Source organism: Ambystoma mexicanum, chromosome 2p (genome assembly GCF_040938575.1).
Source record: "Ambystoma mexicanum isolate Mex_15411 chromosome 2p, UKY_AmexF1_1, whole genome shotgun sequence".
In the NCBI taxonomy this organism is placed as follows: Eukaryota; Metazoa; Chordata; class Amphibia; order Caudata; family Ambystomatidae; genus Ambystoma; species Ambystoma mexicanum.
This window is the reverse complement of record NC_090923.1, coordinates 606,774,726-606,787,262: the sequence shown is the minus strand read 5'-3', so window position 1 is coordinate 606,787,262 and position 12,537 is coordinate 606,774,726.

Below are 12,537 nucleotides of genomic sequence, written 5' to 3'. Positions count from 1 at the left end.
GGATTAATTCGGCCTTCTGGGCAGGAGCGTGGTCTTCCGTGCGTTTTCGTGTGGCCAGCTTGATACGGAGTGATTTGGCACGTGAAAAAATTGCACGTCAGCGTGTAATTGGAGGAAAGGCCTTTAGCGCGTAAGCGCGTCAGCACACGTACGCGTTTTCATTGGACCAAAGGCCCTTAGCGCGTAAAGACTGCACGTCCGCGTGTGAATGCGTGTAATCCGAGGAAAGGGCCTACGTGTAAGTTTCACATGCGAAAGGGCCTGTGCGAGTGGGGTACGTGTATTACTGGGGTTCGCGGGAAGTTTCACACGCGAAAGGGCCTGTGCGAGTGGGGTACGTGTATTACAGGGGTTCGCGGGAAGTTTCACACGCAAAAGGGCCTGTGCGAGTGGGGTACATGTATTACTGGGGTTCGTGGGAAGTTTCACACGCGAAAGTGCCTGTGCGAGTGGGGTACGACGTATATTACTGAGGTTCGCGGGAAGTTTCACATGCGAAAGGGCATGTGCGAGTGGGGAACGTGAATTACTGGGGTTTGCGGGAAGTTTCACACGTGATTGGCCCTGTGCAAGTGGGGTACGTGTATTACTGGGGTTTGCGGGAAGTTCCACACGCGAAAGGGCCTGTGCGAGAGGGGTACGTGTATTACTGGGGTTTGCGGGAAGTTTCACACATGAAAGGGCCTGTGTGAGTGGGGTACATGTATTACTGGGGTTCGCGGGAAGTTTCACACGCGAAAGGGTCTGTGCGAATGGGGTACGTTAATTACTGGGGTTTTCCGGAAGTTTCACACGCGATTGGCCCTCTGCGAGTGGGGTACGTGTATTACTGGGGTTCGCAGGAAGTTCCACACGCGAAAGGGCCTGTGCGAGTGGGGTGCATGTATTACTGGGGTTCGCGGGAAGTTTCACACATGAAAGGGCCTGTGCGAGTGGGGTACATGTATTACTGGGGTTCGCGGGAAGTTTCACACACGAAAGGGCGTGTGCGAGTGGGGTAGGTGTATTACTGGGGTTTGTGGGAAGTTTCATACGCGAAAGGGCCTGTGCGAGTGGGGTATGTGAATTACTGGGGTTCGCCGGAAGTTTCACACGCTATTGGCCCTGTGCGAGTGGGGTACGTGTATTACTGGGGTTCGCAGGAAGTTCCACACGCGAAAGGGTCTGTGCGAGTGGGGTGCGTGTATTACTGGGGTTCGCGGGAAGTTTCACACGCGAAACGGCCTGTGCGAGTGGGGTACGTGTATTACTGGGGTTCGCGGGAAGTCTCACACGCGATATGAGCAGGGTACGTGTATTTCGGGGGTGCGCGGGGAGTCCTACATTTGAATTGGCAGTGTGGGTCCTCCCAGGTGTACCCTCTACACCCTCCACAGCCCCTGCAGGCAGCCCACACCACAGGGGACTACCCTGCACCCCTGGTCATGTCCCGCAGGCAGCCCATCCACTATGGGCATGCCCCCCAGCCAAGCCACATGTCATCTTGCACTACTGATCACCAACTCATGTCCCCCTGCACCCCAGCAGTGCGGGGCACCTGCCAGCAGGCCCCCACTCATGTCCCACACATGTCCCCCTGCACCCCCACCCCCCAGCAGTGCGGGGCACCTGCCAGCAGGCCCCCACTCATGTCCCACACATGTCCCCCTGCACCCCCACCCCCTTGCAGTGCGGGGCACCTGCCAGCAGGCCCCCACTCATGTCCCCCTGTACCCCTACCCCCCAGCAGTGCAGGGCACCTGCCAGCAGGCCCCCACTCATGTCCCCCTGCACCCCACCCCCCAGCAGTGCGGGGCACCTGCCAGCAGGACCCCACTCATGTCCCACACATGTCCCCCTGCGCCCCCACCCCCCAGCAGTGCGGGCCACCTGCCAGCAGCCCCCCACTCATGTCCCACACATGTCCCCCTGCACCCCCACCCCACAGAAGTGCGGGGCACCAGCGAGCAGGCCCCCACTCATGTCCCACTCATGTCCCCCTGCACCCCCATCCCCAGCAGTGCAGGGTACCTGCCAGCAGGCCCCCACACATGTCCCCCTGCACTCCCACCCCCCAGCAGTGCGGGGCACCTGCCAGCAGGCCCCCACTCATGTCTCACACATGTCCCCCTGCACCCCCACCCCTCAGCAGTGTGGGGCACCTGCCAGCAGGCCCCCACTCATGTCCCACACATGTCCCCCTGCACCCCCACCCCCCAGCTGTGCGGGGCACCTGCCAGCAGGCCCCCACTCATGTCCCACTCATGTCCCCCTGCACCCCCACCCCCCCAGCAGTGCAGGGCACCAGCCAGCAGGCCCCCACTCATTCCCCCTGCACCCCCACCCCCTGCCAGTGCCGGGCACCTGTGAGAAGACCCCCACTCATGTCCCACACATGTCCCCCTGCACCCCCAGCCCCCAGCAGTGTGGGGCACCTGCCAGCAGGCCCCCACTCATGTCCCACACATGTCCCCCTGCACCCCCACCCCCCAGCAGTGCAGGACACCTGCCAGCAGGCCCCCACTCATGTCCCACACATGTCCCCCTGCACCCCCACCCCCCAGCAGTACGGGGCACCTGCCAGCAGGCCCCCACCCATGTCCCACTCATGTCCCCCTGCACCCCCACCCCCCAGCAGTGCAGGGCACCTGCCAGCAGGCCCCCACTCATGTCCCCCTGCACCCCCACCCCCCAGCAGTGCGGGGCACCTGCCAGCAGGCCCCCACTCATGTCCAACTCATGTCCTCCTGCACCCCCACCCCCCAGCAGTGCAGGGCACCTGCCAGCGGGCCCCCACTCATGTCCCCCTATGCCCCCACCCCCCAGGAGTGCGGGGCACCTGCCAGCAGGCCCCCACTCATGTCCCACACATGTCCCCCTGCACCCCCACCCCCCAGCAGTGTGGGGAACCTGCCAGCAGGCCCCCACTCATGTCCCACACATGTCCCCCTGCACCCCCACCCCCCAGCAGTGTGGGGCACCTGCCAGCAGGCCCCACTCATGTCCCACTCATGTCCCCCTGCCCCCACGTCATGACGATCCTCAATCATGGCCCTTATGGGGTTTGGTGGAGAAGGAGGCCATGCAAGGGACAGACACGGGGTCTGGACATAGGCATCCCTGCTGGTGCAGGATGATGCAGTCACAGGATCGGGACAGGATTACACACAGGTACCTCTGCGGTGGCCTGTGCTGCCTCCTGTCCCTGCCCCTGCACTGCACCACTAGCACCAGTGGAATCCCCACCTCCAGACCCCATGTCTGTCCCTTGCATGGCCTCCTCCTCCACCAAACCCCCCACCAACCTGGATGACTCCGTGCCATCTTCCTCCATCGGACCCTGTGGGGTCTCATCTGCCCCTTCTGCTGCCGAGGAGTCCAACTCCGACCTCCGCCTCTTGGACCTACCCTCGGCAGCTGCGGCCTGGCACGCGGCACCGGACTCCTCACTCCCTGACGAGATGACAACCTGGGAGGGGAGCCGGGCCTTGCGTCTCCGGCTGGCGGTGCGATCCCTGCCGCTGTGCTCCACAGCACCCTCTCCACCCTCTTCATCAGTTGACGCTGCAGACAGGGAGAGATAGGACACAGGCATCAGGGCACTGTACAATGGACTGAAACACACATGACAGTTGCACATGAGTGGCAGTGTCAAACTTCAGACATGGCATCACAATCCCCAACACACATGTAATTTCAACTCACACACATGAGCAATTCCACAGCCATATCACAACAGCCAGCACCATCCATACACCTACATCAGCATGAGCATCCAAAGGTGAGCCAGATATCACATGAAACACAGGGAGTGCAGTAGACATGCACACACGCCACCACACTTACATGCATGTCTACACCTCGTCCAACTGTTGCAGCGATGAGATCGCCATACATGTCAGATCTGCCATTCAGCCTTCTACATATCAGTGTCACATGCATCCAGGTTGCATCACAGTTGCACACTTGTCAAGTACACACACATGCACATGTACACAGTGCAGATACATGCATTAGGAACCACCATCCATGCCACAACCATGCCAATATACATACACAGAAATTCAAACATGTGTGCTCCCATACCTGCATTTGTCCAGCATGCTTACTAACACATACACCATCAATGTGTCTCACACATGAGAGGACACACATGTGGCAGCCTCACGCCCATGTTCATACACATCCCTACATGGCCCTACAAAAACACATGTGCAACCTGCACACTACTGGCACACCACGACACGCACAACGTCCAATCACTCTGCATGTACACTTACCGCTCGACTCCAGACGGGTCTGCCTCTCAAGGATCTGGACATGGAGCGCTGGGCATATGCATTGCAGGACCCTCATTTGGTGGTCCGACAGCAGGCCCCGGCGCCCCTCGGCATCCGCTGCCTTTGCGAGGCACTGGGCCTTGTTGAGGGTCCTGGACCTGAAGACCTCCCAGCGTTTCTTGACATGATGTAAGTCGCGGACTGCCACCCCCTCCGCGTTGATGGCAGTCACGATGTCCATCCAGATCCTGGTCCGTCCTTCATTGTCGGCGCGCAAACTTCCAAAGAGGGCATCACACTGCCCCAGGACTTGCTCCACAAGGACACCAACTTCCCTGGCAGTGAAGCTGGTGGCCCTCTGCCTCTCTGGCTGGGGGTTGCTAGTGCTGCCCGATGGTGTTCTGCTGGACATGGCAACCCCAGAGGCAGGAGTGGGTGGGCAACTGGGTCCTGGGGCTGGGCTGTGGAGTGATGGAATCCCAGTCGGGAGTCTTCGGTTCCAGCAGGGGTGGTCACAGCAACTGCACCTCTGGCTGACGTGCAGGCAGCAAATGGCAGGGCACGTGGGAAGCAGGCAGTCAGGCAGCAGCATATTGCAGGTGGGAGCATGCTCGGGGCTTTAGGGGGCAGTAATTCGGCCTTCTGGGCAGGAGCGTGGTCTTCCGTGCGTTTTCGTGTGGCCAGCTTGATACGGAGTGATTTGGCACATGAAAAAATTGCACGTCAGCGTGTAATTGGAGGAAAGGCCTTCAGCGCGTAAGCGCGTCAGCACACGTACGCGTTTTCATTGGACCAAAGGCCCTTAGCGTGTAAAAACTGCACGTCCACGTGTGAATGCGTGTAATCCGAGGAAAGGGCCTACGCGTGTATTGCCCAGGTCAATTGTGGTGTACACCTCCCATTGGCACTACTCCATCTGTGCTGGCACTACTCCATCTGTGCCATGGTTGGGAGGCCACCAAAGGTGAGGGGCGCCTCAGCTGGGCGTACTCCTCGTGGCGGGTGTGGTCAGGGACGTGGCCGGGGTGACCAGGGAGTAGGGTGACTCCAGGGTGTGCAGGGTGGCCACAGAGGGGGAAGAGGCAGGGGTGCGCCACCTGAGCATGATGTTGTGCCATGTGTCGGTGCAGTCATGCCACCACCCCCTGTGGTTCTGGGAGATGCAGCTTCTGCATCTGGCACTGGTGCCCATGTGACCCGGCAGTCCGTTTCATGGACTGCCACGGGCCCAAGGGTAGTGGTAGCTGCAGGTGCAGCTGTGGACACCACCACCCAGGCTCTGGGTCTGCCAGCGCAGGCTGCGTTGGCAATTGAAGATCCCTTGGAAGATTTCCAACAGGCCCGGAGGGAAACCGTAGGGGCATGCAGGGCTGCCCTGACCAAGACACGTGTCCCTGGGGCAGTAATGTCATCTGCTGCCCCGAACAGCCGGGTGTTGGCAAGTGCAGGGGCAGATGCACCCAACAACACCCCGGTTGTGAGTCTGCCAACCAGGACAGTCAACCAGGACAGTCACGGTCAATGACCCTGCCACAGCGGCTGTTGCTGCGCAGGGTCCATTAGAGAGCACCCATTCTGCCACTGACGCAAGTCAGGCCTTTGGTCATCCCTCCACCTGCCACCTGCCACTCCCTTGGCTCAATCCATCGGTCCCACTGGCCATGCTGATCAGGGCGGTATCAGCCAGCCAGGGTCTGCGCCACAATCCAAGAGGAGGAAGGTTGCACCTGCAGCACAGGCTGGGACCCCACACACAGCCACAATCTCCTGCACGTTGAGGAAGAAGCCTTTCTGCAACCAGGAACTGGACTACCTCGTGAACTACGTGTGGGACCACAGCCGTGATATGCTAGTGGGTGCCAATTGTCAGACTACAGCTGCCCACCGTGATACCCACTGGAAGCAAGTTGCGTAACATGTGAGTGCATTCGGCCATGAGGTGCGCACGGTGCAAGAGTGCAAAAAGCGTTGGAATGACCTCAAACGCAGCGCTAAGGCTAAGCGTGCCTCAAATTACAACTTGACTCTGGTGACTGGCGGTGGGCCTGCATCGGAGGAGGAAGACCTCACTCCGCATGAGTCACTCGTTGCGGAGTTCATACCATCTGAATCGGTCGAAGGAGTGGGAGAGATGCCGGACTTTGATGCACAGTCCAGTGAGTGTTGATGCGTGTTTGTGGAGGACGTGTGTGTTTTACTTGTGTGATGTGATGTGCATGACTGCCACTACATGTCACGTGTACATGGTTATGATGTGTGAGTAATGCAATGCTTCCCTGATGCATGTCTACTCTGCTGGATGGTGGACATGTGGAGCAGACGGGGACTGTCCACATCACCACTTTTGCATCCTACTCACATGCTGGTTACCAGTTTGCCCCTCTGGTCCATGTTCCAGCTCACTGGCACTTCTGCATGTAGCGTGGGGTGAGCCTCCTCTCAGCCCAGGAATTATGCATAGCATGACTGACGTGCATGTGTACTCTGCCTGCAAGGGGGTACCCAATGTAGGCATGCTCCCTTGCCCCTCAACCCCCTGCTCTGCACCCCAATTCCACCTTAGTACTGGTCTGCTACAATATTGCCATTGAGTACTTCCCTGTTCATGCCTCCTGTGTACATGCTAACATCCAGCGGCCAATCTGCCAGACATATCCATTGTGGTACATCCTTAGTACTTGATGCAGGGTGTCTCACTTGGACTGTCCAGAGGTCAGATGCCCCGCAGGGACATGAGTGCCCATTCATGCTCCATGTGCATTACATGCATGCCCATATGTGCCCATGACTGGATGATGACTGTAATACAAGTACAGGATGACCTAAATTGCATGGCATTTCATCTGCCTTCCCATGTCAACTGTAGCTCAGTACTGCATTGCACACATGTTTAGGGTCTGACAATCTGTGAGGGTCACAGGCCTCAGCCTGTTTAAAGGCCAATGACTCTGTCCAACTGGTGTAGTGTCTTCTTCACACGTGGGTGGACTCCAGAGGTTTCATCATGTGTCCTGCTTACTGTCCCATCATCATTTGCAGTGTTGTCACTTGACTCACATGAAGCTGTTGATGCTAGTCAACACTGTCTGTCAATACACAGGTCTAGGCTCAGCCTTTTGATACCATGCTAGGCATCCCTGCTTTTGCACTTGGGTGGAGGAGTGCTTTGCTTGTAGATATGCTACCCATTGAATGCACATTGCACGTGATGCCTGAAGTTGACCTTGCACTGCCTTCACATTTTCTGACACACACCATGGAGTCCTTGTACATGTAGGTAGTGAGTAACATACATATTCGCTGCACTGCATAGACCCACTTCAGTGCAAACTGCCACCTTTCAACAGGTCTAATCACAGAAGCAAATTCAAGTTGACCCAGCATGCATGCAAGGTTCTATTTTGTGTGTCACATGTCTGCCTGATGTGTTTGTTGTCAGTTTGTGTGTGTGTTGTGTGCGTCTAACATGTGTAGTGACCTTTTTTCTCTCTATTTTTCAGATGATGACGCAATGGAGCCGGAGGATGGCGTTGTCATGCCAGGCACAGGGTTGTTCTCACTACAACAACCCGGCACAAGTGGGGGTCGTGAGGTGGTAGGCCACGAAAACCCCCAAGTGCTACAGTCCATCTTGTCTCTGGCTGCCTATGAGTCCAGCCCTGAAGAACACTCTGACGACCATGTCGAGTTGGATGAGCATCAGGTCCATATGTCAGGGGTAAGTGATTCTGATGTGGACACTCCTCTGTCCGTGACACCTGCACTGAGGGGTCAGACAGTCTTGGTACCTCCGCCCGTGGTGGATTGGGACGCAGGGTCACCCTCAACACCAGTCACTGATGTGCCTGGGACATCACGTCGACGGGGGCATGTAGTCGTGCAGCCACGGGCGGTGCCAACACAACGAGGACACACAGTCCTTCGGTCCCGCAGGGGTCAAGCCCAGCAACGTGGTCGCCGCGCGCAACCACAGTATACTGAGTGGGAGCAAGACATGACTGCCCATTCTGAACGGCAGTGGGCAGCAATGGAGAACATCGCTGAGAGCATGGAGCATGTGGCCCAATCTGTGCTCCCCCCTGCTAGGCAGGTGCTTCTCCAGCAGCAGGCGGCACGGTCCACAGCCTGCTCGCTCAGGCTGGGCATGGCGGCCTCAGACAGGGCAGGCCAGGCTGAAATGTCGTCTCTGCGTCAAGCAATTGCTGCTCACGCAGAGGCATACATGAAGGCCCTGAGGGAGGAGTATGCTTCCCTCAGATCCACTCTGAGTGTCCTTCTGATGTCCCAGAGGGAGCGGGCAGAGGAGAGGTTTGCACAGCTTGAGCGTACCATCTCAACTGAGCTACATGCTTGCCGGGAGGTGCAGCAGTTGTCAAGCCACGCCTTGCAGGAGGAACTCTGTGTTACACGTGCTACCTTGCAAGAGGAAGCACGTGTATCACAGGAGGTTCTGCATGCAGACCAACATGTCATAACCACACAGAACCAGGCTCACCCGGCCGGCAGACCTGCTTCCGACAAGGGGCAAGCTGCGGCTAGGCATGGTCATGCTCTTGTGCCACGTCCTCCTTTCCAGGAAGAGCCAGACTTGGACGACAATCTATCTCCCACATAGGTCGGGCTGTGCAGGCGTTGAGCCCATGGAGTTTTTTTTTTCCTCAGCATCATCGCATGTGGGTGTTGAGCAGCACCCTGTACCTCCCCCCTCCTGGGTGCTCCCCCCCGGGTCGTATGTGGCCATTTTTGATTTTTCTTTTTGTTTAGTTAGTTAAGTTTCTGTTTGATAGTTAGTTTAAATAGGTAAAGTAGGCTTTTCATAGTTAGTGTAATTAGTTAATATAGTTTAAAATTGCTAGTCTATTGTACTTTCATGTGATGGTGTGGTGCTTTGTGGATTTTGAAAGCATCCACTGTCTGTTCCAGCTGGGCCCTTCAAGCTTGTCTTGTGTATGTGTTTGCTGCTTGGGGTCCTTGACTCACATATGCCACTCCTGCTTCCCTTATGCATGGGCTTGCAAGGATGGTTCGGTGTAACAGCCTAATACACAAGGGCAATGGACTGTCATATCTGTGGCATGTCTGCTTCTGTAGAACTTGTGTTAACACCCCTAGTGGGGATGATTGGGGTGTAATTGTCCACTGTTCTTCTTTTGCTAGATGGGGTGTTTAATGATTCATGTGTACATTCATTGCTATGCATTGTGTAGTATGTTTCTTATCATTAATGAACATGTGCTTGTTGCAAATCATGCCGCAGATAGTGTGTTCCACACTGTTGCTGTGAAAGACGGACTGATGGTGTGATTTCTGATGTACGTCTCTTACATGGTCCAGTCATGTAATGCCTGAAGAGAGACACACAGATGAATATTAAGCATTAATCATGTGTTTCATGCACTTTCTGCAGGGGGATGAGCCTCAAGACCACCTTTGACAGCAGACATGGGCCATTAGACATCTGGAATCAGGACACGTTTGGTGCTACCGACATGCGCATGTGTGCGCAGGCAGAGGCACAGGGATTGTGATCATACATCTGAAAATCGATGACGTGTTTCAAGGGACTCCAGGCAAGGTGAGCAGCACAGGGGGGTCACAACACAGCAAACCTTCCACATGGCCAGTTGAACATGCATGCTTAGTAGCAGCACTGACGGTGAACTTGGACAAATATTGGTGTAGAAGCGCACAATACAGCTCAGATGTGTTAATGGACTGATGGCTAGTTGATGTGAAAGTTGTCTGGGGCAGTGGCACATACCCTCCGGTCCACCATGGTCCATTGAGGCACTTCTATTAGCCATGTAGCATTCCGAGACATGGAATGAAGCAGCTCACAGGGACAGACTCGGGTGGAGTGCATTTCATTTCCAAGTAGAAATTGATACATGCACTGGCCACTTTATTTTGGTCATGGTGGTACAGGACTTGTTTTTAAGTCAGACCTTGCTATATGCGTCTGTCTGCTTACACAGGGAACATTGCATGTTGTGTGAATCGTGACACATTGGTGTTCCATTTGCCACACACCCACCGGTGCCTGACTTACTGCATTGACTGTGTATGAACCATCAGAGGGGTAATGTTACGTATGGGTATGAAGCATCCACACAAGTTTGTCTGTTTGTAGTGTATTTTGTTACTTTGGGGCATATTTGGTAGTGTGTTTGTGTGTTTTGGGCACGCACAGATTATTAACTGTGGCTATCTTTGCAGCATTGAACTGCTCCTGTTACCGGACCGGAGAGTGCGCAGGCAGGAGGCCAGCACTCACCCCAGAGATAAGTTTCTCTTTGACTTCCATTTGAGTAATTTGCTGCTATGTGCATGTGAACAAGTTTTGTCGATTTGTGTAATCCTACTCCCCTCTCCTGACCCTCATTCCCGTTTTCCAGTATGCCAATGCCTGTGCCGACTGCATATCCCTGACCCTCATTCCCCTCCAGGGTCTCAGAGGCCTGTGTGAGTTAGACCTTGCAGGCACCCAGACCACGGTGGGGTGGTTGTTTTGTGCCACTCCTGCGCCTGTACACGGGAGCTGTGACAGTAGACATCCGTTTGTGTTGCATCATTCTATGTTATGTACCACACATGGTTCAGATCCTGTAGTGAGATTGTTTTACTGTGCTACCTTGGTTGTTGACATCATTGTGGTTGTACTTGGCCTTTGTGGCGTACTGCTACTTGAAGTCATCTACCGGAGGCTGTTCTGGTTTGTTTTACTGCCTGCAGAGTATTTGCTTGGCTTCTGTGTTGTCCTGATTTGAGTTCTCTTGGATTTTGTGCTTTTGCAAATCTAGGTGGACTCTGAGGGTGCTGGCAACCTTTTACACACAAGGTGGGAGATGGTGACAAAGGGGAAGGGTGATCCTGTGGCCAGGTGTAATTCAAGGATGTACGATGAATGACCCAGATGCAGTTGTTCAGTGGGTCGTGGTGATTTGTGAGGGAGGGGGGGTGTTTTGTTGGTGATAGTTGCCTTGCCCTGCATTGTGATGGGCATCCTGAAATTGTAATTGTGCTTTCCTATGTACATGATGTATTCTGCTGATCAATGCCTGTTCATGTGTTGTGTTTACCTTTCAGGTGTGAGGGGATAGTTGTGGTTTGACATGCTGGGGTATACACATGGTGAATGTTCACATGTGATGTGTAGACGACACTGATGGTCACTTGATTTCACAAGCATATGTTGAGTGCATGTCCCTACTGACCCACACGCTCGCACTATGATCCACTACATGTACAACCACCCTTCCATGTCCACGTGTACACTCTGTTTGCCTTCTGGTGCCCACTGTGTCCCTGCAGCACATGTTCTCTGACCATTTGTGGATCCTGTACATGCCTAATTTGTTTTTTTATGTAGTTTGTCGCTTAGATGTCATGCTCAGGGTGTGCATCACACACAATGGCTGTTCACTGTGCTGTGCACTGAGCAGTGTGTTGCAGGAGGTGGACACGGCACACAGTAGCTGCAGTGTTGATTTCGCAATGCACATTGTGCATGTAGACAGGCATTCATTGTTATGTTTCAACTACAACTTTTGGAATGCATTTAGGTATGACTTATTTTGGGTGGGAGGTTGTTGGTCAGTCATTTCATCTGATTCCATTTCAGGCATCATTGTCTGATGCCAATTTACATTTTTCACATGGCAATGTGTACCTTATTGTTACTGTGTTGGTGTATGGCTATTGCTTGCCATGTCATGTTGTGGTTTTGGAGGGTTTAAGTGACATACCAGTGATAGTCATGGCCTGTTTGGCAGGTCTGTGTGATTCACACCTTGCATGTGTGCCTTTTGGTCACACAGGATTGCTTGTGTTTAAGTAGCTAGGGATGCAGACAATGTGGCAATTCCATGGCAACAATCTCAGGGGGGTAAGGTTGTGACAGTTGACTGTCTCTTTGTCATCATCGATTGTCCCCTGGTATGTGGCAGGCCTGTGTGGACTCCGGAGGGTGGGGAGTTTAGGTGAAAAATCTGTCCACAAGCTGGGTCCGTGCTTCCTCGACATGTCCCCTATCCCCTCCCATGGGCAGCGCCTGTGCCTGTGGTTGGGGATGTGAGGGCACCACCATATCCACCGGTACGCCCTGCCGTGTTGCAACATTGTGCAGGACACATGCTGCCACAATGATCCTGCACACTACTGGGGGTGCATAGAGTAGCTGCCCGCCGGAGCGGTCAAGGGAGAGGAAGCGTGACTTGAGCACTCCCAATGTGCGCTCCACTGTGGCCCTGGTTGCAATATGGGCCGCGTTGTATCTTAC